The sequence below is a fragment of the Procambarus clarkii genome, chromosome 80 (genome assembly GCF_040958095.1).
Source record: "Procambarus clarkii isolate CNS0578487 chromosome 80, FALCON_Pclarkii_2.0, whole genome shotgun sequence".
NCBI classification, from domain to species: domain Eukaryota; kingdom Metazoa; phylum Arthropoda; class Malacostraca; order Decapoda; family Cambaridae; genus Procambarus; species Procambarus clarkii.
The window spans coordinates 14,470,797-14,495,926 of NC_091229.1; positions in this window are offsets into that span (position 1 = coordinate 14,470,797).

The window sequence follows — 25,130 nt, forward strand, 5'->3', positions numbered from 1 at the left end:
AGCATCGCCAAAGCCCATTTTCTCCTATTCCATACTACCCTACACAACCTCACCCAACCTGACCTAGCATATCCAAACCTGGATGTGGTTAAAGTCGGCGAAATTCATGCTATGCCACCTAAATTTGACCAAATATACCCAATGTTTCATATCACAGCACTGCCAAAGCCCATTTTTACCTACATTTTCTCCTATTCCATCCTACCCTATGCAACCTTACCTAACCTATCCTACCATATCAAAACAAAGATTTGGTTAAAGTCTGCAAAATTTAAGCTATCCCACCGAAATTCTATCTAATTTAAGGCAATTCCCACCAAATATATCCAAAATGTTCTGTATCACAGCACTGCCAAAGCCCATTTTTACCTACATTTTCTCCTATTCCATCCTACCCTACGCAACCTTACCTAACCTATCCTAGCATATCCAAACCTAGATTTGGTTAAAGTCGGCGAAATTTAAGCTATCCCATCTAAATTCTATCTAATTTAAGGCAATTCCCACCAAATATATCCAAATGTTCTGTATCACAGCACTGCCAAAGCCCATTTTTACCTACATTTTCTCCTATTCCATCCTACCCTACGCAACCTTACCTAACCTATCCTAGCATATCCAAACCTAGATTTGGTTAAAGTAGGCGAAATTTAAGTTATCCCATATAAATTTGACCTAATTTAAGACAATTCCCGCCAAATATACCCAAAAATGTTTTGGAACATAGCACGGCCAAAGCTCATTTTAGCTGAGTTTTCACCTATTCCAACCTGCCCTAGACAACCCTACCCAGCCTCTCCTGGCATATCCAAAGTCAGATTTGATTATAGTTGGCGAAATTTATGCCTTTCCAACCTAAATTTTACCTAATTTAAGACAATTTCTACCCAATATACCCAAAATGTTTTGTTACATAGCTCAGCAAAAGACCATTTTAGCCGAGTTTTCACATATTCCAACCTACCCTACATAGCCTTACCTATCCCTGACCTAGCAGATTTGATTAAAGTTGGAGAAATTTAACCTATCGCCATGAAATTGGAGACAATTTCCACCAAATATGCCTAAATGTTGTGTATCATAGCACAGCCAAAACCCATTTTACCCACATTTTCACCCATTCCATCTAAACCTGGACCTAGCCTCTGATACTCAGAGAAGTGATGTTTTGGATATGAACCTAAATGCCCGTGCCTAACCTGCAAGAGTCTTGGAGCTTTGTTGAATATTTCTTCGAAAACTGAAGTTTTGGATATGAACCTATCCGCACTGTGCCTAACCTGCTAGGATCTTTGTTGAACATTGTAACCATATTCATAGAAAAGTGATGTTTTGGATATGGACCTAACAGCCCCTCTCCTTTAAAACTTGGAACTGTGTTCAATATTGTAGATATAGTGTTGGGTGTGTATTTTGTTTTTACACATCAACCCATCCGTCCTGGACCTAACCTCCCTTCATCTAACTTCAAATTTATCGTAAATATGGAAGGACGTGTTGTTTGTGCATCAACCCAATCGTCCTTGACCTAACCTCCATTTATCAAACTTCAAATTTATCATAAATATGGGAGGACCGTGTTATTTGTGCATCAACCCATCCTGGGCCTAACCTCCCTTTATCTAACTTCAAATTTATTGTATTTATGGGAAGAAGGTGTTGTTTATGCATCAACCCAACCGCCCTGGACCTAACCTCTGATACACGAATCTTGGTTTAACATTGCATCATACTCGTAGCATATTTTTTTTTCACATAATTCAACCATCCTCAACCTAACCTCTATTACCTGGGGGAGGGAGGTTAATGGAAAATATGATAATAATGGGAATTTTCTCTACATCAGTTCAACCTAACCATCCTTAACCTAACCTTAGTTAGAAAGGGATATAACTCACCAAAACTGTTTAATTACCATTTACCTTATTTTCCTTATCCTAACCCATAACCAGAGGGTTTAGACCCCCCTTTACCTCGAAATTATACTATATATTTAAGGTAGGAATATATTTTCACACATAAACCTAACATTCCCTAATTTAACCCTGTACTCTAATTTCGAGGTAAAGGGGGGTCTAAACCCTCTGGTTATGGGTTAGGATAAGGAAAATAAGGTAAATGGTAATTAAACAGTTTTGGTGAGTTATATCCCTTTCTAACTAAGGTTAGGTTAAGGATGGTTAGGTTGAACTGATGTAGAGAAAATTCCCATTATTATCATATTTTCCATTAACCTCCCTCCCCCAGGTAATAGAGGTTAGGTTGAGGATGGTTGAATTATGTGAAAAAAAAATATGCTACGAGTATGATGCAATGTTAAACCAAGATTCGTGTATCAGAGGTTAGGTCCAGGGCGGTTGGGTTGATGCATAAACAACACCTTCTTCCCATAAATACAATAAATTTGAAGTTAGATAAAGGGAGGTTAGGCCCAGGATGGGTTGATGCACAAATAACACGGTCCTCCCATATTTATGATAAATTTGAAGTTTGATAAATGGAGGTTAGGTCAAGGACGATTGGGTTGATGCACAAACAACACGTCCTTCCATATTTACGATAAATTTGAAGTTAGATGAAGGGAGGTTAGGTCCAGGACGGATGGGTTGATGTGTAAAAACAAAATACACACCCAACACTATATCTACAATATTGAACACAGTTCCAAGTTTTAAAGGAGAGGGGCTGTTAGGTCCATATCCAAAACATCACTTTTCTATGAATATGGTTACAATGTTCAACAAAGATCCTAGCAGGTTAGGCACAGTGCGGATAGGTTCATATCCAAAACTTCAGTTTTCGAAGAAATATTCAACAAAGCTCCAAGACTCTTGCAGGTTAGGCACGGGCATTTAGGTTCATATCCAAAACATCACTTCTCTGAGTATCAGAGGCTAGGTCCAGGTTTAGATGGAATGGGTGAAAATGTGGGTAAAATGGGTTTTGGCTGTGCTATGATACACAACATTTAGGCATATTTGGTGGAAATTGTCTCCAATTTCATGGCGATAGGTTAAATTTCTCCAACTTTAATCAAATCTGCTAGGTCAGGGATAGGTAAGGCTATGTAGGGTAGGTTGGAATATGTGAAAACTCGGCTAAAATGGTCTTTTGCTGAGCTATGTAACAAAACATTTTGGGTATATTGGGTAGAAATTGTCTTAAATTAGGTAAAATTTAGGTTGGAAAGGCATAAATTTCGCCAACTATAATCAAATCTGACTTTGGATATGCCAGGAGAGGCTGGGTAGGGTTGTCTAGGGCAGGTTGGAATAGGTGAAAACTCAGCTAAAATGAGCTTTGGCCGTGCTATGTTCCAAAACATTTTTGGGTATATTTGGCGGGAATTGTCTTAAATTAGGTCAAATTTATATGGGATAACTTAAATTTCGCCTACTTTAACCAAATCTAGGTTTGGATATGCTAGGATAGGTTAGGTAAGGTTGCGTAGGGTAGGATGGAATAGGAGAAAATGTAGGTAAAAATGGGCTTTGGCAGTGCTGTGATACAGAACATTTGGATATATTTGGTGGGAATTGCCTTAAATTAGATAGAATTTAGATGGGATAGCTTAAATTTCGCCGACTTTAACCAAATCTAGGTTTGGATATGCTAGGATAGGTTAGGTAAGGTTGCGTAGGGTAGGATGGAATAGGAGAAAATGTAGGTAAAAATGGGCTTTGGCAGTGCTGTGATACAGAACATTTTGGATATATTTGGTGGGAATTGCCTTAAATTAGATAGAATTTTGGTGGGATAGCTTAAATTTTGCAGACTTTAACCAAATCTTTGTTTTGATATGGTAGGATAGGTTAGGTAAGGTTGCATAGGGTAGGATGGAATAGGAGAAAATGTAGGTAAAAATGGGCTTTGGCAGTGCTGTGATATGAAACATTGGGTATATTTGGTCAAATTTAGGTGGCATAGCATGAATTTCGCCGACTTTAACCACATCCAGGTTTGGATATGCTAGGTCAGGTTGGGTGAGGTTGTGTAGGGTAGTATGGAATAGGAGAAAATGGGCTTTGGCGATGCTATGATACACAACATTTGGGTATATTTGGTGGAAATTGCCTTAAATTTGGTGAAATTTAGGTGGCATAGCATACATTTTGCCAACTTTAACCAAATCCAGGGTTGGATATGCTAGGTCAGGTTTGGTGAGGTCGTGTAGGGAAGGACATATATAATATCTTAGGGTAATGAACTAGTATGTTTATGAAATAGCGTAAATTTTCCTATTTGGGGTTCGTGCTATATGGCAGACTCATATAATGTATGGACATAGGCTTGTATGTGAGGATATGGGATGCTCATATTTAGTAAGTTTAGCTAGGTAGAATTTAGTCAAATTTGCGTAGTATAAGTATATTTTTGATAGATTTAGATGAATTTAAGTTTTAACAGGATGCATTTTGATAAGATATAGCAAATTTGTCTAAAATTATCATAGAAAATACTGACTCTACCTAACCCCACCTACCCTAATATAACTAAGACTAGAACAAATAAGTCTGTTAGATGGTTTGAATAAATACATAAATATGGTGGTCTGATTGGAGAGAATGTAACAAGGAAGGTATTAATAAGACATAAAAACAGTGGACATACGTTAGATGAATAGTTTAGCACTAATAATGTTGATATCTTAATGGAAAAGAATGTGTTATATATTGAGCTCATTGGAAGTTATAAGAAACATTTTTATATGTGAAATTCTGACTTTTGGGGAGTTGGTTAAACTCAGCATATTATAATTAATGTCCTAAATATACCCAGAAAAATATCATGCAAATTGTGTATTGTTTGACCCAGTTGGTTGTGTTTGTACATATATAGCACAATTAATATACTTGTGTATTAATTGTGCAGATTATGTATTTTGCATATGTTGTATGATTATTGAAATTATGTATTAATTATATTTCTATAAATTGTGTATTGTTTTGTGCAAGTTGTATGTATTAATTGTATATGTTTTTGTATGTGTATTTGCGGAAATTGCATAGTTGTGGATTTAATGAATATGTGCTAGTTATGTATTGTTCATATTTTGGTAAGTTGTGTATTGATTATATTTTTGAGCAAGTTGTGTAAATGTCGCAATTGTATTTGTGTAAATCGTGTATTTATGCTAGTTGTGTATTTTCATATTTGGGGTAGTTATGTATTGCACGTATTTGTGCAAGTTGTGTGTAATAATTATGAAAGATGTGTAATATTGTATAAGTTGTGTATTAATTGCGCATGTTGTGTAATTGCATATGGACGGATTGTTTATTTATACCTTTGGGTATTGATTGTCATTGTGCAAGCTGAGTAATTATATAGCAAGTTTTCTTGTATTAATTGTGCAAAGATGTAAAATAATTACACAAACTGTGTAATAATTTTTGTGATAATAGTGCATTTATGCAAGTTGTGTTTTTAATATGTTGAAGTGTAACTGGTGAAACTATATTTGTGTGTGAAAATTGTGTATTTTGTGTAAGCTCTGTAATTTGATAAAATAGATCTTTATGGTGTAAGTGTATTTTGGTTTATGAGACAATGTGTGGGTATTTTGTGAAAATTACGTTTGTGAAATTGTGTAATTTTAGTTAAAGTGCATTTTTTATTGTCTAAATGCATAAGCATTTTGATATATTTGTGCAAAATACCGTACTTTGTGTAAATGTCATACTCTGAGTGTACATGCAATATTGTGTAAATGGTATATTTTTGTTTGCAACTGACATATTTTGTATGAAAATCTCATATTTTTTTATGTGATGGTATATTTTGAGTGTAAATAATATATTTTGTGCATAAATGGCATATTTGGTGTGTAAATGCTGTATTTTCTGTGTGTATGGCATAAATTACATCTGATTAATTGGGAAATGGTGGCAAAAACTAGGCTATTCTCTATGAATGCATAGGTTTTGAAGTATGTGTAGGTATGCATGATTGTATTTGCGAGTGTTGGTTTAGAAACAAGTTAGCTGATTTGCGCAGCAAGACTAGGATTTTTTGAGGTGTAGAAATGATTAGCCTATGAATATAGTGGCTAACATCCAGCTGAGTTGCTAGATGGATGAATTGAGGTGCGACATTTGGATATCTATTTGATGGATGTGAGGACAGTTGACTAGCCTATGAACACAGCTACTAATCCGCTGTACTGCCAGATGTGTGGTAACTACTTGTGGATTATAGTAGAATATCTAGATATAGGGTTTTCATAATTGCTGTTGTGTATAAAACTAGAATAAGAGCTATTTATTAAAACTATTATTGTAAACTAATACATTAAGTGGGATCCCTTGGTTGTTTTAAGCATAGGGTGGACATGAATGAGATTGGGTGGAAATATATAGGAGCTGCCTCGTATGGGCCAATAGGACCTCTGCAGTCACCTTTATTCTTATGTTCAGCTCACCTGCTATGCTGCCAGATGTACGATTCTGCTTAAATTGCAGTATGACATTTGGCATTCTGTTATACTTTTGAACTTATCACTGAATAATGATTACAGTTGTGGATGACTAAAATGTATATTCTTATACCTCTGATTAGGTTAGGTGGGGATGGATAGTCTAGTCATTTTTGAATAATATCATCAAATACTCATGCCAGTAGGACGCCAAAGGTCGCATTGGTTGTCTGGTGACGTCATACATAGTTGACCAGTAAGGTACTGTAATACCTTCACACCTATATGCTAATGACCATCAATACATTATCCCTATACCTGAGGTCGCTTTTCACGATGTCACTAAACAACAACAATAACTGTTCTGTAGGATGTATTTGTTTGTTATATATAATAAGTTAGGATAGGTTAGGTTAGGAAGGTTTGATCGGGTTTATGAATAACAGAAAATATAAGCAATGAGCCAAAATACGAGCTATTGTAGCTGAATATCAACTTTGATGAAGCACAGAGTATAGGTGAGGTATTAAGCCAGATTAAGAGTTCACACTTATGTGTGAACCTCCTGGGATCCGCATTTAGCGCGCCTTGCGCCGCAGAAGGCCTTATTTTAAAATATGAGAGGCTTGCTTTTACTGAATGAGATTTTTTTATTTGTTATATGCCATAGCAAGGTGTGGGAGGTATGTTTTGAGCGAATGTGAGACGTGTGTGAGGTTAAGGACAATATTGGTTACTACTGAAAACGCATTGAAATCGCCAATGCCCAGGGCTCTGTTTTTTCATATAAATGAATGATAGCAGTTTTTTCATTTTATTTTTTGCCCTATGCATAATAAAACGATCCTTCAAGAAAGATTGTCAAAGCTCAAATTACATTCTCTAGAATGAAGATGACGAAGAAGAAATAGGGGTGACATGATAGAGGTGCGACTGAATGGTCATAGTAAAGGGGAATATTAATAACCTATTATACGTATCAACATGAAACAGAATAGGCATGAATTGAATAAGTTTTATATTTAGGAAAAAGACCTGGGTAAATATAGGTAACAGGGGACGAACTTGAAAATACATACATAACTTCTTGCAGTGCTTCTCTAGAACGACGATGATGAAGAAGAAATAGGGGTGACATGATAGACGTGTGACTGAATGGTCATAGTAAAGGGGAATATTAATGACCCATTATACGTATCAACATGAAACAGAACAGGAATGAATTGGATAAGTTATATATTTAGGAAAAAGACCTGGGTGAATATAGGTAACAGGGGAAGAACTCGAAAAATATTTATATTTAGGAAAAAGACCTGGGTAAATACAGGCAGCAGGGGACGAACTTGAAAATACACACATAACTTCTTGCAGTGCTGAAGTTATGTTCTTCCCTCACATACTTGTTTCCCTTTGATAAATGTAATGGGCAATGGTTGGAAGTAAATATGAAATTAAAAATAGACTAGGGATGATGGTATTTTATATTAGGTTTCAAGGACACTGTTGTATCGCAAAACCCATGATGCTACGACAGGCTTTTTAATCCCCTCGAACATGCCGGTGCAGGAATGCTGAGCGGCTAGCTGGTGACGTCATTGACCATTAGCAATGTCTGTGCAGGGTCACTGAGCCAACGAAATTTGGGGATGCCAGGGACAGGCATTTTAATCCTACCCCCAGGCAAATTGTGATGCTACGACCGGCATAGGAACAAAAAAATTCAGAAAAACCCCTGAAGCTACGACAGACATAGGGAAAAAAAAACAGGAAAAACCCCAGATGCTACGACCGACATAGGGAAAAAAAACAGGAAAAACCCCTGAAGCTACGACCGGCTTTGGAAAAAATGAAAAAAGCCGGTCGTAGCTATCAAAAACCCCTGAAGCTACGACGTGCATAGGAAAAAAATGAAAATTGCACGTCGTAGCTTTCAAAAACCCCTGAAGCTACGATGTGCATAGGAAAAAATGAAAATTGCACGTCGTAGCTTTCAAAAACCCATGAAGCTACGACGTGCATAGGAAAAAATGAAAATTGCACGTCGTAGCTTTCAAAAACCCATGAAGCTACGACGTGCATAGGAAAAAATGAAAATTGCACGTCGTAGCTTTCAAAAACCCATGAAGCTACGACGTGCATAGGAAAAAATGAAAATTGCACGTCGTAGCTTTCAAAAACCCATGAAGCTACGACGTGCATAGGAAAAAATGAAAATTGCACGTCGTAGCTTTCAAAAACCCATGAAGCTACGACGTGCATAGGAAAAAATGAAAATTGCACGTCGTAGCTTTCAAAAACCCATGAAGCTACGACGTGCATAGGAAAAAATGAAAATTGCACGAAGCTACGACGTGCATTGGAAAAAATGAAAATTGCACGTCGTAGCTATCAAAAACCCCTGAAGCTACGACGTGCATTGGAAAAAATGAAAATTGCACGTCGTAGTCATCAATCCCACTACTGTGGTATGGGGGCAGCCGCAGCAGGTGGTGGTGTGGGGTCAGCCGCAGCAGGTGGTGGTGTGGGGTCAGCCGCAGCAGGTGGTGGTGTGGGGTCAGCCGCAGCAGGTGGTGGTGTGGGGTCAGCCGCAGCAGGTGGTGGTGTGGGGTCAGCCGCAGCAGGTGGTGGTGTGGGGTCAGCCGCAGCAGGTGATGGTGTGGGGTCAGCCGCAGCAGGTGGTGGTGTGGGGTCAGCCGCAGCAGGTGGTGGTGTGGGGTCAGCCGCAGCAGGTGGTGTAGGGTGTTATGACCCTTGACCTCTGGGTATGGTTCCTATGTTTGCAGTTGTCAAACAATATATAATAACACGGCCTTGCCTACTATAAGTATCTAGGGTAAATAACTCAACTGCTTACTCAACAAAGCAATATACTTAAAGTAAGGGTAACAAAGAACATACAAACATATAAATGGAAATACAGGCAGCCAGAAATATTAATGCACCAGAATACAATAATACAATATTATATGAGCACTGATCACTATTTTAAAACTTAAATAGATAGATGGGTATGCACATAATGGTCTAACCAGGAAATCAGCTATGTTACTAAACAATAAACAAATACTACAGACTTAACTCCACAACATGTCCACGCCAGCCAGTTCCACCCACGCGACTGGCGTTGCTGGAGCATGCACGGCATGGCGTCTACAAGGTACCAACTAAAACCCACATGAAACCTGGGGGTTTTCTATTTTGCTTTTCCAACTGCAATGCGTACGTCGCCAATGTACATGTGGCAGACGCTTCATGAAGCTGTCGGAATCAACAGAGAAAATACAAGAGCAACCGTACAGGTCCTGGGAGCAAGGTCGAGTTAGAGTCCTTGAGGGTCTCTTCTCAGACTAGCCTCACCTGGTCCTGCTCCACGTTGGTCGTTGGAATCTCCTCAATGCTTTTACACTTTAAGGGACTCCTAGGGTCCTCATCACATTTAGTGAATAATATAGTTTAGTGAATAGTTCATAGTGAATGGGAACATAGTTCATAGGCAACTCGGTGTTGCAGACACCTGGAGCTGGAGGCTTGAGTAAATAGTTGGCAGTATTCAGAAGTGGTTCAACGGAAACACCGCATAAAGCTTAACAGTAGTTTATTTACTAACTTAACCACTAATACACAGGGTGCTTGATTTACTTTAGATTGGCGTCAGAAAGGCTATGGTTGTATTAGCAACCATAACCAAAGACTCTTGACGTCTGGCTAATCGATTCGGATCCACTCGTGGAGAAATACCTAACTTAACACAGTTGACAGTCAATCATTAACACGGCAACCTAACTGCCGGTGTGCAAAGGGATCACAAGAGTTCCAACCGGATACTCGGGTAATGATGATGCGCAATAAATTGCAATGGCACTGTCAATGGGACAGGCAATAACATGCACAATAATAATATCACACAATAACTAAATGTGTGGTGTATGTGAAGCTCACATTCACAGACGTGTGTACTGTCGTGATACCACACAGATAAACACACATACACCGTAGGGTGTCTAGGTCTCCACCTATACCTGTGTCAGGTATAAGAAGGTGAGAACTGTGGTTGATCCCTCAGATCAACACAGACAGACACAATATAACAATGACAAGATCTTGTACTTACAGGTAGGCTACCTCTCTTATTCATTCACTCACTCAGGCACATTTATGCAAGAACTCGTAGTTGGCCTGACAGCCGGTTCGCTCGGCGACAGGCTTTCCTACAAACCGTACTTGACACGGAGGGTACTCCCAGGAGGGTGCGCTGTATGTCTAACAGACAGACACACGAACACACTTGTTGGCACTGGCGGTGAGTAAGGTGGTGACGTCACGTAGTACAGTGAGGGCGGCGGCTGGCTACACGCTCGGGACAGAGTGGCGGCTGGCGGCTGCAGGTTATATGGTACCATGCGGTACACTGTGGTAAAGTCACACACAGATTACTTAGGCAGCGGCACTCCTAAGTTCACTCTAGGTCACTCACAACGATCTCCTCTTGTCACCAGGGGTTACCTGATACCAGTCTGTTTCGCTCTGGTGATTTGTCACTAGGCTTCTAAACTATATAGTCATGATCGCGATTCCGGGCGAACGTTGGTATATCGGAAAGGTGCTGAGTTTAACTTGACGGTGTCCAGTCTATTGGTCGATAGACAGAACAGGACACGTCCTTTATGTACGGGCTTCCTTACTTGAATGTCCTTGCAAGAGAAGCAGGGCTCCTCGTGGGGCACAAACACAAGGGGTTACAATTGACCAATGGCGCTTCAGAAAAAGAGTGGGAACCAATCATATTGATCGTTCCATGATCAGTAGCAGAGGTGACGTCATGAACACGTCACACCCACGTCACAGTTGTTATTCTCCATCGCGCAGGTTGAGGCTGACTCCAGAGGTCAGATCTATCGCCTCGCTGGCGTCTCCTCTCTCTCTCTCACGTCTGGCACCTCCTATGTGTACTCTGACCCTATGGCGTGGATGCTTAACTTCCCTGTATCTACTCCCTGCCTGGACCTTCGGCGGCCTCCGTATTTTAAATGTATTCCTGGTTAAGTGGGCATCCTGGAGATACCCAACATGACAGTTTACTATCCAGGGTTAACAGAGATAGGGCTTGTGCACGAGATCGGTGCACTGTGCACTCCAATGAGCCATTTTTTTTTATCTTTATTTAAAAAAATACAATATAAATTACATATACATAAGTGTTACAAGGCAATTATACATTACAATTCTTAGTGAACAAGTGTTTCAGTAGTACAGAACAAGATCTTTAAAAAAAAACTGAATGTTAAACTTATTTACCTATAAACGATTTACAAAAATTGGAGAATAAATTTACATTAAAATACAGGGGAAATTATTAAATTATTACATTTATAAATATTTTATATAATTCTCAGTAAACAAATTTTCCATATCATCACCGAGCATGAGCCGTAAACCCCAAATGTTATACCTGATCCTGCCTCGCAAGAACTTCAATATTTTGTCTACTGAGTAACCTTCCTGCCTGCCTATCCACACACAAAAAATGTAACCAGAAAGTAACATAATTATTGTATTCCTAATTTTCTTGCATTTTATGTCAATATGAAACATTAAAAACCTCATTAACTCCACTCTAATACTTGGTCCACATAAAGCTTTAAGAGTGTCTCTAATCCAGTTTACAAGAACAACTTTCTGCTTACAGAAATAAAATATATGCATATTATTCTCAATTTCAGTACATTGGTCATACCTATTGTTGTTCTTAATGCCCAACATCAACAACCTATCATTAGTAGGGAGGGTCTCATGAATATAACGATACAGCAGCTCACGGTGTTTTGGGGCAATAAATTTAACATGAAGGTTTGCCCATATTACTTGCCCGCTAAAGAGTGGATATGCCTCCTCTACTCTAGGAACTATATTTGGCAGTATAACATCATACACTTGTTTACTGTTCATCATAAAAAAACCTTCAATATTACAAATCTGCCTGAGAACATCAATTGCACATGAATAAAAGTGCGGTGAAATAAAGGCAAGGTCAGTATACTCTGGCACATGTATCAAATAGCTAACACGTAATTTACAATAGTAATGTCCTAGTGCATTTACACTATCCCTCTGCATTATCTCCTTTCTAAAAGTAACACATAAGATTGCCAATGACTTATGGTATACATGCAGTATTCCTATTCCACCGTTTTTCTTACCTTTACATAGGGTAGTTCGTTTAATTGGTTGGTATCTACCATACCATACATATCTAAAAATAGTTTTGTCAATCTCTATAGCACTTTTCTTGTCTATGGGAAAACTGTGAGACAAATACCACACTTTAGACAAAATTTTGCAATTGATTATTACAGCCTTCTGAAACAGGGTCAATTTCCTATTTGACAACATATTCGTTGCAACTATTATATTCCCACATAGTACTTGCCAATTCGTAACCAATGTTGTGTCATATGTTTTACACCAGCAAATCCCAAGAGCTTTAATAGACTCCACTACCTTGAACCATGAACCTGTCCAGTTAACCTTATTACACCAACTGCCAAGCCCCATCATACACGTTTTGTTCTTGTTAATAACAGCACCTGTCGCTCGTTCAAAGTTGTCTAACTCATTCTGAACATTCACCACCGAGTCTTCTGTCGACACAAAAATAGTTGTATCGTCTGCATAACCAACAACAGGAAGTGTCATAGCATTAGGAAGACGAGGTGGAACAATAAAGTCATTGCTTTTTATTGCCAAGTACAGTGGCTCTTGAAATATAACATACAAAATCATTGAAAGGGGACATCCCTGACGTACAGATCGTTCAACTGAAAAAGGTTTACTTAAGACTCCATTAATACAGACGCTGCTCCGACACTCTTTATAACGCATACGGATCCAATCAATAAATTCTTGTGCCACTCCTACCCTATCCAATATTTCTAATACAAACTGAACATCAACACGGTCAAAGGCTTTCTACCAGTCGAGGTTTATCATGGAGGAAGTAACATTATTCTCAGACACATAATACACAACATCCCAAATTACATTATTACAATTGATTATAGATCTTCCAGGCACACCACAAAACTGTTCCTTTGATATAATTTTATCCATTGCAATCCTAAGTCTATTTGCCAGCAGTTTCGATATTATTTTATAATCCTGGTTTAGTAGGGAAAGTGGCCTCCAGTTCGTTAGAATATGCAAATCACCCGTTTTAGGTATCATCTTAATAATCCCATGAGATTGTGACATGCTAAGCTTCCTATGCTGTACGCTATACTGCACCACTTGTACAAAGTCTTTACCAATGACATCCCATAGATAGAAATAAAATTCCGCCGGGAACCCATCACAGCCAGGTGATTTACCCTTCTTTAAACTCTTGACCACATCCCACACCTCCTGCTTATCTACATCTGCCAATAATGACGTGTTGTCATCCTGGGTTAAAACCCGTGTACATTTTCCAAGGAAATACTCCCGCATACCTTGGTCCACGTTCACTTTTTTGTACAATTTCTCTAATTCACCTCGAACATAACATACAATCCCATCCGTATGTCATATCCGTGCCATCACCTGCTTTAATACTAGTCACAAGTGCTGTACCCTTGTTATTCTTGACTTTACTTAACAAATAAGGAGAGAGTTTTTCACCATACATCCTGTCATTAATCTGGAGGCGAACATTGACTCCTTCAGATATTTCATTCCTCAATTTGTTAATTCTGTCTTTTAAAATGGTAATTTCTTCATACTTGTCTAATCCCATATTGACCTTTGCATAAAGTTGTTTTAGTCTGTGTTGGAATAAGTTTAACAGACCATATTTTTCAGCAGCCTTTCGTTTGGACACTTTCACGAAGAAACTTTTGCATGCAACTTTACACATGTCCCACCACTCCAACAGACATCTGAACTTATGTTTTTGCCCAACCAGATGTTCCCACAATACTTGAAAATTATCAATTACATCTCTACTCTGCAACAGACTGCAATTGAGCTTCCATGACCCTGTCCCCACTTTAACCTGATCGTCAATAACAAGCTTCACCACAACCATACAGTGATCTGAACAGCTGACCGGAACAGTACTGCAAGAACTAATGTTATCATGTAACGAGTGCATATATATTCTGTCACGCCTAGAACCATAATTCTGGCGAATATATGTGTATTCATATACACCTCCGTTAATGCTATTTGCATCCTTGAGACCAATACATTTCAAAAGTGTAATTAAAGCAGGAGATACACATGCGTTCGACTGAATGCTACAATCTCTCATAGAAGTGACACAATTAAAGTCGCCACCAAAAATAACGTTACGCGTATCATTTCTGAAAAAATATAATAACTCGTTAGAGAACAAGTCCTCCCTCTCTTTCTTCCTGCGGGTGCCAGAAGGAGCATACACATTAAGTACAGGAATTATTGTGTCAAAAAAGGAAATCCTCGCATATAAAACATTACCATTATCATCCATTTCAGTATTAAGAACCTTGATGTGGGCTCGCTTACCAATCAATATCATCGTACCACCTTTCAACAAGGTCGTTGGATTTATTAATATTTCAAAGTAATCAAGCAGCACATCAAGTTTCTTAACATCTTGAACATTGTGTTCTTGCACTAAAAGTACATCCAAATTATGATATTTAAACAATGATAACAGCTGCAACTGTTTATTTCTACAATTGAGGCCATTAATGTTCAAAGTAGCACAATTAAAATTAATAGGCTTCCCGAATGTAATTTTGAGAGAAACCAAAATTACCCTTTATCCGTCATTATCTCACTTGACACTATCTTAGTGTCATCTTTCCCTTTTCGAAATCTAAGTTTAATATTTGCACTCGCGTCTCGATTCTGTTCATGTTCCACAAGATCCCACCATGTCTTATCACTGTTCTCTCTACCATGATCCTCACTCACCTGTTGTACTGTGCCCTCGCTACGTTTCGGTGACGCTTCGTGGCCTTGGTCACGGTGAACTTCAACGGCAACAACCTGCTCAATTTTTTCAGAGACTTTTAATTTAGCGGCGTAGTCCTTCATACGTTCCAGATCAATACTCCGAGTAAATTTTTTTCGTTTCTTCACATGACTGGGTACAGAACCAGCCTTCACACCCCTAGCCTTCACACTACCCTTACCCTTTCTATCATACCTTACTGAAGAGGGTGGAGTTGCCCTCTGCACAGACATTTCTACATCACTATCCTCCATGGTGTCATCGTCTACATCCAGTTGACAACCAATTACTTGTTCCATCGTCACCTCACCAAGGTCAGCACCACCGCCAGCCTCGCAGCTCTTCGCAGCGCCAGCGCCTATGTTATGGGCGTCCACATGTATAGTGTCCAGACTTACCTCACCCTCACCAGGGTGACCAACAGCCGGTAAAGCGTCCTGAGCAGTGTCGTCTGTACCTTCCTTGTCTGCATTACCATTATCGTTCTGAGCAGTGTCGTCTGTACCTTCCTTGTCTGCATTACCATTATCGTCCTGAGCAGTGTCATCTGCACCCTCCTTGTCTGCATGACCATTATCGTCCTGATCTAAGTTACCTTCACTGGCCTCATTCGCACTGGGAGTCACTCCCACAGACGTCTCACAGAGTTGTGGGTTACTTCATCTACCTCACCTGGAACTACAGTATTTACAACAGTGGGTTCATTTCCTGATACACTATCCTCTATTAATGGCGGAAAGTCATGTTCATGAAAAATGTTGATCCGTTCCGATGCCTCCACCTGGCATGCAGCAGCCATGTGACCAGTACGCCCACACTTAAAACAAGTTTGCATTTGGACATTGTATATAAATTTAATATAATGACCTGCTACTGACATTGATGAAGGAATATTACGGTGAAGTTCCATCTTTACTGTTCGTGTTCCATTAAAACACCCTTTCCCTGGGCCATAGGTATATTTATTAAAACGAACATTGTCCACTTTCCCATATTGTTCCAGTATGTGTATAATAGTTCCATTCAACATTTCAAATGGCGCATCCCTCACAGAAACGTATGTAAACGTTTTGCTCAAATTAATCACTTGTACTGATCCTTTCCCAGTAGGTAAACTTATAATGTCATCATCATACTTCTTAAGAAACTCTGAAAACGCCACATTGTTTTCAAATTTCAACACCACCCTGTTCCCTGGCAGTGGTTGGTAACCAAATATTTCTTCCTGCTTGATCTGTAACACATCGAAGATCGTGGTGGATACAAGGTCGGGAGCAGCATGACAACTAAACATGAGTCCTATGGACTCCTTCCGCTTTAGTGGAGGTGTGTAGGAGCCCATGACGGCACATATACCACCCCCAGCGTGACGTTATCCGCCCATCCGTCAACACGCAGGCCAACAGCGACGACAAACACGTCCACCCACCAGACGCCAGTAGCAGAGCGAATCAAAACACGTCTGCTCACCACCACGTCCACGACGAGACTCCAATGAGCCATTCAAGTCAGCTGTGGGATAATCTTGAGACCATCCTCTCACAACATGAAACCTCTAGATACTCTGCTATCAGAGAGTAATACTTAAGAACATAATTATAACTAAACTTATATGTATATAACAATGCTAAGGTGTAAATAAGAAATTAATTACAATCAATAAACAGGAATAATTACAGGGGTGAATCAGTGACGCTGGCTTGATACACTGCACACATTACTGGAACATCCCAAATATGGTCATCCCCCCCACAGGAATGAACATGCAATAGCATTAACAAATATTAAATACAGGCACACTACAGCATGCTACATTTAAATCAAACATATATATACTGGAACACAACTAGATACAATGTTTTATTTAAATAACTGAGGAAAGAAATAATGGACATACATATTTATCATGATGAATGTTAGAATCAAATATATGGATTCATAACACAGGGTCGGCAGCAGCTGGTGTAGGGTCGGCAGCAGCTGGTGTGGGGTCAGCAGCAGCTGGTGTAGGGTCAGCAGCAGCAGCTGGTGTAGGGTCAGCAGCAACAGCTGGTGTAGGGTCAGCAGCAGCTGGTGTAGGGTCAGCAGCAGCTGGTGTAGGGTCAGCAGCAGCTGGTGTAGGGCCAGCAGCAGCTGGTGTGGGGTCAGCAGCAACAGCTGGTATAGGGTCAGCAGCAACAGCTGGTGTGGGGTCAGCAGCAGCTGGTGTGGGGTCAGCAGCAGCAGCTGGTGTGGGGTCAGCAGCAGCAGCTGGTGTGGGATCAGCAGCAGCTGGTGTAGGGTCAGCAGCAGCAGCTGGTGTAGGGTCAGCAGCAGCAGCTGGTGTAGGGTCAGCAGCAGCAGCTGGTGTAGGGTCAGCAGCAACAGATGGTGTAGGGTCAGCAGCAACAGATGGTGTAGGGTCAGCAGCAACAGCTGGTGTAGGGTCAGCAGCAGCTGGTGTAGGGTCAGCAGCAGCAGCTGGTGTAGGGTCAGCAGCAGCAGCTGGTGTAGGGTCAGCAGCAGCAGCTGGTGTAGGGTCAGCAGCAGGTGGTGTGGGGTCAGCAGTAGCTGGTGTGGGGTCAGCAGCAGCTAGTGTGGGGTTAGCAGCAGCTGGTGTAGGGTCAGCGGCAGCTGGTGTAGAGTCAGCAGCTGGTGTGGGGTCAGCAGTAGCTGGTGTGGGGTCAGCAGCAGCTAGTGTAGGGTTAGCAGCTGGTGTAGGGGTCAGCAGCAGGTGGTGTAGGGTCAGCAGCAGGTGGTGTAGGGTCCCCGGCAGCTGGTGTAGGGGTCAGCAGCAGTTGGTCTGGGGTCAGCAGCAGCTGGTGTAGGGGTCAGCAGCAGGTGGTGTGGGGTCAGCAGCAGGTGGTGTGGGGTCAGCAGCAGGTGGTGTGGGGTCAGCAGCAGCTGGTGTGGGGTCAGCAGCAGGTGGTGTGGGGTCAGCAGCAGGTGGTGTGGGGTCAGCAGCAGCTGGTGTAGGGGTCAGCGGCAGCTGGTGTAGGGGTCAGCAGCAGCTGGTGTAGGGTCAGCAGCAGCTGGTGTAGGGGTCAGCGGCAGCTGGTGTAGGGGTCAGCAGCAGCTGGTGTAGGGTCAGCAGCAGCTGGTGTAGGGTCAGCAGCAGCTGGTGTGGGGTCAGCATCAGCTGGTGTGGGGTCAGCAGCAGCTGGTGTGGGATCAGCAGCAGCTGGTGTGGGGTCAGCAGCAGCTGGTGTGGGGTCAACAGCAGCTGGTGTAGGGGTCAGCAGCAGCTGGTGTGGGGTCAGCAGCAGCTGGTGTGTGGTCAGCAGCAGCTGGTGTGGGGTCAGCAGCAGCTGGTGTGGGGTCAGCAGCAGCTGGTGTGGGGTCAACAGCAGCTGGTGTAGGGGTCAGCAGCAGCTGTTGTAGGGTCAGCAGCAGCTGGTGTAGGGTCAGCAGCAGCTGGTGTAGGGTCAACAGCAGCAGCTGGTGTAGAGTCAGCAGCAGCTGGTGTAGAGTCAGCAGCAGCTGGTGTAGGGTCAGCAGCAGGTGGTGTGGGGTCAGCAGCAGGTGGTGTGGGGTCAGCAGCAGGTGGTGTGGGGTCAGCAGCAGCAGCTGGTGTAGGGTTAGCAGCAGGTGGTGTAGGGTTAGCAGCAGGTGGTGTAGGGTCAGCAGCAGGTGGTGTAGGGTCAGCAGCAGCTGGTGTAGGGTCAGCAGCAGCTGGTGTAGGGTCAGCAGCAGGTGGTGTAGGGTCAGCAGCAGCTGGTGTAGGGTCAGCAGCAGCTGGTGTAGGGTCAGCAGCAGGTGGTGTAGGGTCAGCAGCAGGTGGTGTAGAGTCAGCAGCAGGTGGTGTAGGGTCAGCAGCAGGTGGTGTAGGGTCAGCAGCAGCTGGTGTAGGGCCAGCAGCAGCTGGTGTAGGGTCAGCAGCAGGTGGTGTAGGGTCAGCAGCAGCTGGTGTAGGGTCAGCAGCAGCTGGTGTAGGGTCAGCAGCAGGTGGTGTAGGGTCAGCAGCAGGTGGTGTAGGGTCAGCAGCAGCTGGTGTAGGGTCAGCAGCAGGTGGTGTAGGGTCAGCAGCAGGTGGTGTAGGGTCAGCAGCAGGTGGTGTAGGGTCAGCAGCAGCTGGTGTAGGGTCAGCAGCAGCTGGTGTAGGGCCAGCAGCAGCTGGTGTAGGGCCAGCAGCAGCTGGTGTAGGGTCAGCAGCAGCTGGTGTAGGGTCAGCAGCAGCTGGTGTAGGGTCAGCAGCAGCTGGTGTAGGGTCAGCAGCAGCTGGTGTAGGGTCAGCAGCAGGTGGTGTAGGGTCAGCAGCAGCTGGTGTACGGTCAGCAGCAGGTGGTGTAGGGTCAGCAGCAGCTGGTGTAGGGTCAGCAGCAGGTGGTGTAGGGTCAGCAGCAGCTGGTGTAGGGTCAGCAGCAGCTGGTGTAGGGTCAGCAGCAGGTGGTGTAGGGTCAGCAGCAGCTGGTGTAGGGTCAGCAGCAGGTGGTGTAGGGTCAGCAGCAGCTGGTGTAGGGTCAGCAGCAGCTTGTGTGGGTGTAACACCACTATAAAATATATAAACTAAACTAAATAATATAAAGCTACTACTTATCCTGAGTAACACTTCCTATCGGTTGCACTTGGTAACACTGTTATTGAACACTGCAATAAGAGCTGACATATGATGGTTACACCGGAAGGTACACTGCCAGCAAGGAAATGCTACACAGGATTAAAAAACGCTGCCACCATCTGCCTTGACCATTGAGACTATATCAAGCAACGAGGCAAGAAACATTGCTTGACTTGGAGAGTACTTTCTATAACTGTCATTAATTATGGGACGGTTGTCAGCCCACTATATCCAAAAAGGCTAAGAGGATTCAACAATTGACACAGACGGGAAATTTAACACGAGTATATTGAGAACAAAATTATGCTAATCACCACTTATAAATCCTACTCTAACACTGGGCAAGAGTTAAGAAATTTAGACATGGAACAAAACCTCAGAGATCAAACATATTACCTTAAGACCTCTGTCTCTCCATCCGGTAGATTCACTGTTTCTCCCTGGCTGTGAGATGTTCTTCACGGACCCACTCTCGACCCTGGTGTCCTGCAATCTCTCTCTCAACTAAGTCTCTACAGGACCTCTATATACAACCCAAAAGGGGGGAGGGGGAGATTTGCTGTTGCTACCTACACCAAAAATGCTAGGGGGTCGGGCCTCACGTGCACAAACACTTAAGAATTTTTCACTTAAGCTTGTTTGACATTCACCATACACTCTTCAAGAGAGGAGTTAATAATTATGTGTGTGACTGACCTCTAACCTGGCTAAAAGGGGGGGGGGGGGAAAGATCCATGGATGTTTACACATAAGAATTTGGGGTCTAATTCCATTGCAATGTTTTACAAGAATATCATGAAATATTAAATACTTGAAACTAGCTGACTAAGACTAACCCAGGAATTTTTTAATCAACATACAAGATAATCCAGAGGTCATCTGGGCTGACCTCTTGGAGAAGGCTTCCCTGGGTGAGAACTCTAAGGGGGGGGGGGGGTCAAGGGTGTTACAGCTCCCTTTCCCCGGAGTTAAGACAAAATCGGGTGTATGATAATTAAGCCCAATTTTGTCTTATCCTAACTCAACCAAAATACCATAACTAACCCGAAAAGAAAAAAAATTGCCAGCGACATATTGATAAAAGTAAACTAACTAAATTAACACGATGCCAAGTACATTATACAGTTACACTTCAGTAAGAACAACACACAAATGTACAATGAAAGAAACAAAAGTAAAAAAAAAATCTTGGCAAAAATACAAGCAATGATACCCTCACACATGATACAATTCCGAGGAACATAGGATGACAATACAGTATGTCAATGAAAAAAAATGCAAATCCCGACTGCACCCGAGGCAGTCCAGCAAGGCTCCCCCGGAAGGCTGGAAGGCCAAAACAAAAATCGCCTTAAAACTAGTATGACATATAAAAAAATTAAAAAAAAATCCTAATGGAACAGGAAAATTACAAGTAACTAAAAATAATATAATGTCAAAATACAAGTAATGACACAAGGCTTCATAATGCAACCCTGAGTTACAATGTTACAATATATGGCAATAAAGACTACTATGAAACAATGACATATCCTGCCTGCACACTAGGCAGGCTAGCAAGTCTTCCTCAGAAGGTCTGAAGAACAAAACATACAAAATAAAATGATCAACAACATGAAAAAATATATATATAATATTCCTACTCTAACATTTAAATCTAAGTAATTAAAAATAACAGGTAACATTATACCTAAGTGGGACATACCCCAAACATCTGCTGGGTACCTCATGACCCGCAGCCAAACCTTTGAGTTATAAAAATTATAAAATATGGGAAAAATAAAAAAAAAACTAACATGAAAACTCTGCAACAGAACCGTACGTTTACAGAATACTTGTGGGCCAATCCATATACCGCACAAGACAATAATGCCAGGGTCACTCTCCATGCACCCTGCACACACTGATAGTAAGACTACCTCTTACCACAACAGAAACATTACTTAACATTACAACATTTTATTGAAACATAAAGGCATGCAAATATTAAAAAATAAATTATGTACCCATACACTGGTACCAAACAGGGAACCTGGACACTCATCACCAGAACAGACCTATTACATAGACACATACATGAAACAAAGTAATAATAAATTTCAAGATAAAGTTTGTGCTAGAGCAACCCATTCTCGCAATTTCTTATAGTCAATATTGACTTATTAAATAAATGCATATGTGACATACTAATTTATTGTGAATATTTCAGTTTACCTTGAAAAGCTTCATAGAAAACACCACCTTACCTAACCTTCTTAGTATGTTAAGATAAGCATCTTATTGCTTCGTAATTACAATTATTACTTGACCTATACCTATAATACGTTAAATAATAATTGTAATTACAAAGCAATAAGATGCTTATCTTAACATACTAAGAAGGTTAGGTAAGGTCGGTGTTTTCTATGAAGCTTTTCAAGGTAAACTAAAATATTCACAATAAATTAGTATGTCACATATGCACTTATTTAATAAGTCAATATTGACTTAAAGAAAGTGCGAGAACGGGTTGGCTAGAGACCTAGCTAAGATCACTGTCTAGGACCACTTTTCTTCAGTGGTGGTCAGCAGCAGGTGGTGTGGGGTCAGCAGGTGATGTGGGGTCAGCAGCAGGTGGTGTAGGGTCAGCAGCAGGTGGTGTGGAGTCAGCAGCAGCTGGGTCCTCCAGCAGCTGAAGGAACAGTGAGAGACAGCGGGTCTACAAGTGTGGCAGTGTTTACAGTAATGTCAGGGTCAGGAACTGAGGTGGAAGCTGAGGCCGAGGTGGGGAAGACTTCATCAGGTACGGTAATGGTCTGGAGACCGTCAGCCTCGGAGAGGAGGTTGACAGTTCTCACAAATTCACAGTAATTGGAGCCAGTAATTTTACTCACTAAACATGTAATATCATATGTAGTGTTAAGGTCGGTGGCAGTATCCGGCAACAGCCGTGGCGAAACCTTGGTCGACGATTGGCTGGAGTCTGGTGGTGATGAAGGCTGGGTCGGTGATTGGTTGGCTGGCTGGCTGCCGGACTGCATGCTGGGTCCCCATTGGCTGGGACGCTGGTGGGCGGCTCCTTCTCCTCCTTTTCCCGGGAGCTCCGAGAAAATGGCGGCTTGCAAGTAAATAATAAATAAATAAATAAATTTTTATTCGGGAAGAGTACATACATAGTTGATTTACAAAGCTAATGTTGGATTTATAGATAGAGCAAATACATACAATACCTAAAGCCACTAATACACATAGCGTTACAGGCAAGTTGAACGGTGAGGGAGCTCGACGAGCCTCAGTAGCCCCTCCAGCTCTCGCAAGCTTCTTAATGTCATCATTGTGCACAGGACACAGATGAGATATGGCAATATGGTCATCACCTACACAACGCGTGACGCGACACTGTTTATAGTGGTGGTCCTGGCCACTAACTCTGCACTTATTCACACTTTGAGGGCACTTCTTGGTCTCGTGAGAGTACTGGTAGCACTTGTAGCACTGGCTTACCTCGTAATAACGTTCCATGTGTACGGAAGCAGGTGGTGTGTTGACGCCTAAGACCTAAATCCTGTGGTGGTGGTGGCCAGGTCCGCTGCGGCAGCTATAGTGAAGGTCACTTTCAAGGTGGAGCGAGTGTGTTTGTTGTTTGTGATGATCTTGGCTGAGACAGCTGTCATGTTGACGTTTTCAGAGTTGATGTTGTCCAGGATGACGTCCACCTCGTGCTGGGTGATCCACGAGCTGACTCTCCTGGCCAAGATGGTCCCTTCATAGAGTACAGACGTGGCGGCAGGTGTGAACAGGCGTTCAGGGTCGTCTTCAGAGGAGCCAGAGAGGACGACACCCTCGTCGTCCTGCTGGATATCGTCGGGTACGGTGTTGGTCGCGGTGGTGAGTGTTTCATCTCGCCCGAATGCGTGGTTCTCTAGGAACCTTAACTCTGAAGGTCATGGTACGGTGTGGCTAGTACCGGCGAGGACCCAGGAGCCGAGGCGAAGCGAAAATGTCCAAAGAGCTGGAAAGCAGGGATGGAAGAGGCACGCGAAGGATTTAGGAAAACATTTAGGAGGTTGGGCAAAGAGGGGGGAGGACAGGGTAGTGGCCCAACCACTTTGGCTTTGAGAGTGATTATGAAGTGATATGAGTTGATATATGAATTGATGGCGAGGCAAGACTGCACTCATAGATGATTATTTTTTTTTATGATTGAATGATTGCTGGGTGTCAGTAGCAGCAAGCAGTAGCTGTTGCACAACAGGAGGAGAGAAGGTGCCATGCGAGGACACAGTTCTAGTCTTGGTGCGCACCTGGAGAGCAGTGTTGTGGTGACTTGCAGATGTGTGGTTGGTAGGGGAGCTTGTAGGTGATGTATACAATGATTTTGTCTTGGTTGGTAGAGGTATTGGTGTTTGATGTTGACTTGTTGGTTCATAGTTCGTGCCTGTTAGGTATGAATGGTTCCCATTCCTCATCCTCCTCACGTGTTCGGTAACTAAGTATCCTGGGCCATGGCTGACTCTTTGTAGTAGTGACATCCTCCTTGTTCTGTGGGGCTGGTCTCGTGTCTCATAGTTAGTAGTGTTGTATACCGTAAAGGGGTCGTCACCATGTGGTAAGTTGGTGTACTTCATTTTGTATACCTGCTTTACTGAGAGTTTGTGGAGGCGTCTATTCAACGGTTCTATCTTTAATTGGATGTCGAGTCTGTCGGTCCGAATTTTATCAGCAAGTGTCACTCCTACTACAAATCTGAGTGCTCTAATTTAAACCCTTTGAAGTTTCAACATATTTGACTGTTTAGTAAGAGCAAGCGGGATGTATGGGTATTCTAGGATAGGTCGAATAAGCATTCTGTATAGATGTAGCTTCACATGCTGTGGAGCTTGCCTGAATCGGTACAGCCGAGCTAATTGTGCTTTGGCTAAGGCTACTTTCTTATTGATATGCTCAGTGGAATTCAAAAGTCTCGATATTCCATAGCCTAGAATTGTAGTAGAGTTCTGTACCTGTATTAACGTGCCACCAATGTTGATGACCCCGAGTGTACTAGCCCAGCTGCCCACCGAGCACAATTGAATCTTGTTAGGGTTTGTCACGATTTTCCGGTCTTGTTCCCAACTTGCTGTGGCTGCTAGTTCCTCTTTCGTCTTCCTTATGATTGAATCGTGTTTAGTTCCTTGGCCAGCAGGCATCGACGACACTACATGGATGACATCATCTGCGAATTGAGT